This window comes from Nannospalax galili, unplaced genomic scaffold (assembly GCF_000622305.1).
Source record: "Nannospalax galili isolate Female #2095 unplaced genomic scaffold, S.galili_v1.0 scaffold34, whole genome shotgun sequence".
Classification (NCBI taxonomy): Eukaryota; Metazoa; Chordata; class Mammalia; order Rodentia; family Spalacidae; genus Nannospalax; species Nannospalax galili.
Window position 1 is genome coordinate 10,026,979 of NW_008338996.1, and position 7,731 is coordinate 10,034,709.

General features: G+C 41.4%; 1 protein-coding gene across 5 annotated transcripts in view; it reads left to right on the forward strand.

The window, feature by feature from the left end:
- Positions 1 to 7,731, forward strand: part of Wdr31 (WD repeat domain 31) — a 31,911-nt gene that overhangs the window by 2,203 nt on the left and 21,977 nt on the right. For all 5 annotated transcript variants that reach the window (XM_017798274.2, XM_017798273.2, XM_017798272.2 and 2 more), the window contains exon 2: positions 3,395 to 3,485. The gene's annotated coding sequence lies outside the window, so the exon portion shown is untranslated. The remainder of the gene's footprint in view (positions 1 to 3,394; positions 3,486 to 7,731) is intronic.

Genomic DNA, 7,731 nt, shown 5'->3' on the forward strand with positions numbered 1-7,731 from the left:
CTTAAGTAGTATTTTCCTTTCTTGGGTTAGTCTACTCATGATAAATAACAGCAGCATAACTATCAACCAAGTACATATAATTTGGCCTCAAATATTTTAATTGCCTGGCTGTGTAACATAGTGAATTTTTAAATTTTTATTATATTTTTATATTTTATTATTTTTATTTTATGTGTATGCATGTATTGTCTGCATGTACGTAAGTGCACCTGTGTCGTGCAATGCCCTCAGAAGACAGAAGAGACTGTCAGATGCCCTGAAACTGGAGTTACAGACAGTTGTTAGCTGCCATGTGAGTTCTGGGATTCAAACCCAGGTCTTCTGCAACAACAGTCAGTGTTCTTAACCACTGAGCCATCTCTCCAGTCCCCAAATTTTATTATTTTTATTTATTATTATTATTATTACCATTATTATTTTGGTCTTTCTGAGACAGGGTCTCCCTGTAGCCCCAGCTGTCCTGGAACTCACTATGTAGACCAGGCTGGCCTTGAACTCACCGAGATCCGCCTGCCTCTGCCTCCCAAGTGCTGGGATTAAAGGCATGCGCCACCAGACCTGGCCCCTTATTTTTATTTTATGTGTATGAGTGTATTGCCTGAATGTAAGTGAGTGCACCCATGTCATGGTGCAATGCCATGGAGCTCAGAAGGAGGCATTGGATTCCCGTGGAACTGGGGTTAAGGACTGTTCTTAGCCGCCATATGGGTGCTGGGAGTCGAACCCGGGTCCTCTGCAAGAGCAGTCAGTGTTCTTAACCACTGAGCCGTCTCTCCAGCTTCAACATAATGAATTTTTAGCCTCATTGTGATCCATTGCTCTAGTCAGGGGACATAAATGACTGCAGTTTAACATCTTCCATACTCCGTTTGTATATCCTGTGTGTGTGTCTTGCGCATGCTTAATATGAGGAATACTAGTAAATATGCGGGTTCTGGAATTATCACTGTTAATATTGCAATTCTGCTAGCAGCCATCACTTAACAGTTTGGCAGGTTGGACTGGAGGGTTTTTCTGCACTAGCTTTTGAAGGTGCAGCATGGTATCCTGGTCAAGAGCAGGGCCTCTGCAGAAGTACTGCCTAGATTCAAGTTTCAGCCCTGACACTTGTTTACAGTGTCAACAAGAGTGGGTTGTTCACATCTCTGTATCTCACTTTTCTCATCTGCAAAGTGGCTATAGTAACTATTTCAGAGGCTTGTGGAGCAGATTAAATGCGTTAGTAAATATGATGCACTTACAAAACTTTCTGACACATTTTAAATGTCACTTTTAATCTTCATAGAACAAATGATAGTATTACCATCCCATTTTGCACATAGGAAGTGGAAGTTTACAGAAGTTTAGCAACTTTTCCTAGGTTACAGGAGCACTGTACTTCAGACCCAGTCCAGTCTAATTCACTTAATCAAATACTAATGCACTTGATCAAATGTTCAAATTTGACTATTCTGTGTTATGCTTGGTTCTCAGAATAAAACCAGTAGAATTAAGTTGAACCCTTAAAAAAGAGAGGTTAAGCCAGGTGTGGTGGTGCATGCCTTTAATCCCAGTACTTGGGAGGCAGAGGCAGGTGGATCTCTGTGAGTTCAAGGCCAGCTTGGTCTACATAGTGAGCTCCAGGACAGCTGGGGCTACAGGGAGACCCTGTCTCAAAAACAGCCCCCCCCCAAAAAAAAGAGAGGTTAAACCTGCTTCTGTGTAGATATTTGTAAAGGAAATAATAGATTCAAACTCAAGAGGGATACCTACTTAAAATTTCTTCTTCTTTTTTTTTTTTCCTTTTTGAGACAGGGTCTCCCTATAGCTCCAGCTGTCCTAGAAGTCTCTATATAGACCAGGCTGGCCTCAATCTCACAGAAATCCACCTGCCTCTGCCTCCAGAGTGCTGGGATTAAAAGTGTGTGTCACCACACCCAACTCATTCTCTAGCTCTCTAAATAAGGGATAATTTTGAAAAGGTTTTCCATCTCAAGTCCTATAATCTATACTTACTTAAAACAGGAAAGTTGGAGAGATGACTCAGTGGTTAAGTGTTAGACTTAGGAGAGAGAAAAGGGAAGGAGTTTAGAGTTTAGAAATAAGAGCCAGAGCCAGATCTGCAACAGGCAAGGAATGTTCTTTATTCAAGGTATCACTGTGAAGGGCAGAAGTCTTTCTGCAGGAAGAAGGCATCTGCAACAGCAGCAGGAGTTTACTCAGTGCCAGGTCTGGTGTCCTTGGATGATTGAGAGTCTTCCTCCCAAGATTATTTTCTCAGGCAGGGCAGGTAAACAGTCTAGGACACTAAAGGAAACAGGTTGTCTCCTCAGTCTCTTTCAGTCCTGGGAGTAACCAGTTGATAAGGTTTGAGAAGAGTCAGCCTGCCAGTTTAGGGCCAGTTGGCCACTTTAAGGGATTTATGGTTTTATTGCTTCCCCAATGAGGCTTATGGCTCTCCTATAATTCACACATTCTATCATTAGGAGTACTGGCTGCCCTTTCAGAGGACCAGAGATAGGTTCCCAGCATCTGCATGGCAGCTAATAACTATAACTCCAGTTCCAGGGGATCCGACGTCCTCTTTTGACCTCTGTGGGCATTGCATGATTCAGGTGCATTTATATACATGCAGGCAATATACTCATACACATAAAATAAATAATAAAATATTTTAAAACAGAAGTTACCTTTTTCATAAAACGGTAAACTCTGAAGTGAACATTCTGCTCTGAAGGGTTTTGATGAACAGAAGAATTATTCTATGAGTAAAAGCAAAATGCTCAGTACAATTAAATGTGTTTCATTTTGCATATTTTATTTTTTTAATGATTTTTATATTTTTATTTGTCCAAGTATTTTGATTGCTGGTATGTGTATAGTGCCCATGAAGGCCAGACGAGGGCAACAGAGCTACCATGTGGGTGCTGGGAATCAAACCTAGGTTCTCTGGAAGAACAGCAATTGTTCTTAACCCCTGAGTCACTGCTCCAACCCCCATTTTGCATATTTTAAATAGATATATAATGGATGAGGATGTAGCCCAGTTGGGTTGGAACCCCAGCACTGCATAAACCATATATGATGGCACATGTCTGTAATCCCAGCACTCAGGAGGTAGAGGCAGGGGGATTAGAAATTCAAGGTCATCCTTGGCTACTTAGTGAGTTTGAGGCCAGCCTGGGCTACAAAAAAATATAGATGTATAGATAACATTATGGTGTACTTTTCCCCATTGTTGGAAATGTGAGGCTTATATAACCTTGGAAATTTGTATACTATTAGTGAGAAAAAACTACATCTAATAATCTTTTCAATTAAACAAAGTTCTTATTTACATTTGCAAATCTCTTGAGTGCAAATGTTTGCTTAGACAGATAAGAGATTAACTTGAGTGCTCTTTCATTAATTACAGCGATTAGGAAGCTGCTGTGTGAACTATTTTCCAAAGGCTAAACTACAAATCATTGAATACAGTGGCTCACCAAGATCCTATACATTTGGGGGTAAGTAATTCCAAAAGTTACCCTTTCTTTAAAATGTCTCCTGAGGGGCTGGATAAATGGCTTAGCAGTTAAGAGCACTGACTGCTCTTGCAGAGGACTCTGGGTTCGATTACCAGCACCCACATGGCGTTATGAACTGTTCTTAACTCCAGTTCCAGGGGAATCTGAAGCCCTCTTCTGACCTCTGAGGCACTACATGACACAGGTGCACTCACATACATGCAGGCAATACACTCATACACATAAAATAAAAATAATAAATAAAAAATATATAAAAAGCCAGGCGGGGTGGCACATGCCTGAGTCCCAGCACTTGAGAGGCAGAGGCAGGCAGATCTCTGTGAGTTCAAGGCCTACATAGTGAGCTCCAGGCCAGCTGGGGCTACAGGGAAACCCTGTTTCAAAAAGACCCCTCCCCCCAAATATGTATATATATATAAATGTCTCCTGAATGCTCTTAACTTGGGCACTCTGGCTCTCCGAAGACACCTGCTAAGAATCTAGTTGGTTTTAGATCCATTTATAGCAACCTGTGGTTCCCAGTGACCTAGATCTATGGGCACCATCAGTCTTTAGTTTGATGACAATGTTGAGAAATGAGTTGGGCTGGCAGTACTCTCTCTCTATAAACAATACAGAGTTCAGGCTTTTGGGAAACTATTCTGGAATCTTTCCCTTTGGTACATCTTGTGACATATTTTAGAAAATCCTAGAATGTCTGAATTGGAAGAGTCCTCGGATTCAGTTTATTATTATCACAAAGTGATAATTTATGTTGAACGGTGCAAGACATCTGGGATACAAAAACACTGAGTCCTTCTTATGAAACACATACTGGTCATTTAGTCTAGTGCGCTGCATTTTTAGATAGGGAGGCTGAGGTATGAGTAGAGGCTGGTGTCACTCAAGGACACTGAGATGAGGCCGAGCTGGGGCCAGATACTAGAGCTCCAGATGCTGCATACAGCACTCTTGCCACTGCATTGCACCTCTGAACTGCTTACCTCTTCTTTTTGGGATGCCAGTTCTCACAGTCCCTCAGACTGTAGGCTGAAATTCTTCTGGGAAACTCCACTTCTTACTGGTGGTTGTATGAACTAGAGTACCTACTTGGTAGGTTTTAGTTGCTGTTCCCTCTGTGGACAGTTCTTTCTGGAACTAGGCTGTATGTTTATAAATCACCTCTTAAAGCTTCTTTAAACAGAAACCTGGAAGAAGTGGGGACTGGCCGCTCTGACTGCCCCCTCTACTTCCCTTAGCCCATAGCATTTTGGGAATAACTAGTTGGAAGACTTGGGACCTGGAGTGGCAGTTTAGATTGACACCTGTCAGATTCCTTCAGTCCTGCATATGCTTGTGCTGGCATAGCTTCTGGTTTCTCTTTTGTTATTAGTGATTAGCATACAAACATTAAGTGCTCTAGAGGTCTTTCCTGGACATGGCCTTTAATCCCAGCACTTGGGAAGCAGAGGGATGCAGGCAGATCTCTATAAGATCGAGGTCAGCCTGGTCTATATAGTGAGTGCCAGGCCTGCTGGGCAGGGAGACCCTGTCTTAACAATAGCAAAAAAAGTTTGGGGCTGGAGAAATGGCTTGGTGGTTAAAAGCACTTGCTGCTCTTGCAGATGATCTAGGTTCAGTTATCAGCACCAGCATGTTAGCAAACAACCATCCTTACCTCCAGTTCCAGGGAATCCAGCGCCCTCTTCTGGCCTCCACGGACTATGCACAACAGGGATGCACTTCTGTACGTGTAGGCAAAAATAAAGATTAAATAAGTGAAATATTTTTAATTACTGAGGACCCCAACAAGCTTTGTTTATGTAGTTTATAGATTGGGTTCAGATTCCTGCTTACTGTCTTCTTCTGCCAGTAAAGCTGAGAAGTTTTAAAAATATTTGCTTATTTAAAACCTAAAACAAATCTCTTGCAAATTGGGTATAGTAGGTGCATGCCTGTATTAACAGCACTTGAGAGACAAAGGCAGGAGGATTGCAAATTCAAGGCCAGTCTGGGTTACACAGTAAGTTCCAGACCAGGCTATGAGATCTTCTCTCCAAAAACAAGTAAGCAAGCAAGCAAACAGCCTGTTGCATGTTACGATAAATGCCACCATTTATTAAAAATAAAGTTTTTGGGCTGGAAAGAGCACTTGCTGTTCTTGACCTGGGTTTGGTTCCCAGCACTCACATAGCAGCCAACAACTATCTGGAAATCTAGTTCTGGGGGATCTGATGCCCTCTTCTGGCCTCTGTGGGCATTGCACACAGATGGCACACTAAACACAGGCAAAAACCTCATACCTAAAATTAAAAAAAAAAAAAAACAAAACAAAACTTTCCAAAAATTTTAGTTGGAAAAAGCTTTTGAAAATCTGATGTTCAGTTTAAAGAGAAACCAGCTCAATCTTTGTACCTGCTTCTGCATTTGGTCTACTGCAGTATATTGTATATTGTGAAAAATTATACAGAAAGAAAAGCAGACTTTACACTAGAAGAAGGTGAAGGGAGGACTTCTGGGCATCCCTGAGGGACTCAGGAACCCCTGGTGTCCTCAGATCACATTTGGAGAACTGCTGGTCTGGATAGTTAGCACTGTGATCTCATTAGTGTCATTATCTCTAGCATCTCATTCTTACTGCAAAATAACCTCGTGATCCTGGTATGCTGAATTGGAGAAGTACTGCAATGAAATTTAAAAACAACCCGATATGTAAGAATAATCATAACTTCCTTAAAATAACTAAGGTTCTTCTCCTTCAAGAAGCTTTACTAGGTCTGGCAAGATGGCTCAGTGGGTAAAGGTGCTTGCTGCTCAAACCTGGCAACCTGAGTTTGATCCCTGGAATACACATAAAGGTGAAGAAGAGAGATGACTGCAGAATTGTCCTCTGACCTCCAAACGTGTGCCATAGCACACACAATACATTTTTCAATTTCAGAAGCTTTGCTAATGTAGATTATATTTTCAATTATATACATGTAGTATTTAGTTTATTGTAGTAGAATACATGCAGTATACAATTTATCATTACTGAAGTTGGAGAGATGGCTCAGTGGATAAGAGCACTGACTGCTCTTCTCTTACAGAGGACTTGGGTTCAATTCCAAGCACCCACATGGTGGCTAACAACAGTCCATAGCTTTAGTTCCAGGGGATCCGATGCCCTCTTTTGACCTCTGCAGTCATTGTGGGACACAGGTGCACTTATATGCATGCAGGCAATACACTCATACACATAAAATAAAAATAATAAAATATTTTTTAAAAATGTATCATTACTGGGGGCTGGAAAGATGACTCAGTGGTTAAGAACATTGGTTGTTCTTGCAAAAGACCTGGTTTCAATTCCCAGCACCCACATGGCAGCTAACAACTGTCCATAACTCTAGTTCCAGGGGATTTGACACCCTCTTCTGTCCTCTGTGTGTATTGCACAACACGGGTACACTTACACACACCAGGCAATACACTCATACACATAAAAAAAAGAATGATCATGCTGGGCATGGTGGCACACACTGTTAGTCCCAGCACTTGGGAGGCAGAGGCAGGTGGATCTCTGAGTTCAAGGCCAGCCTGGTCTATGTAGTGAGTTCCAGGTCAGCTGGGACTACAGGGAGACCCTGTCTCAAAAAGAACCCCCCCCAAATGATCATAACTGAAACATAAATTTAAAAAAATTATTTATTTAATAACCACATGATTAGAAGAAGCATTTCATTACAGCATTAACATATCAATAACAACTTCCAGAGCAAAGATGCATCTCTTTCAGTATTGGCTGTAAGTTTGTAGGTTCACAGTTGAATTAATACAGTTATACAGTATTGAACTCAGCATAACCCTATAAGACATAAAATTGAATGAGGTTTTTTTTGTTTTTGTTTGTTTGTTTGTTTGTTTTTGGTCTTTTTTGAGACAGGGTCTCTTTGTAGCCCCAGCTGTCCTGGAACTCGCTATGTAGACCAGGCTGGCCTTGAACTCAAAGAGATCTGCCTGCCTCTGCCTCCCAAGTGCTGGGATTAAAGGCGTGCGCCACCACACCTGGCTATGAGGTTTTAACCTTTAAAAAAGCTCTCCATTTCATTTTAAAATATACTGTTTCACACAGAAAACACATTTTTAGTGCTACTAACGCTTAGATGTTTGCACGTGTGTCTCTAATCTCTATGTATCTGATTATTACTAGTCATAGTCGGTTACTTTCTGCGATCCACCTGAGCATGGATATAAACTCATTGGG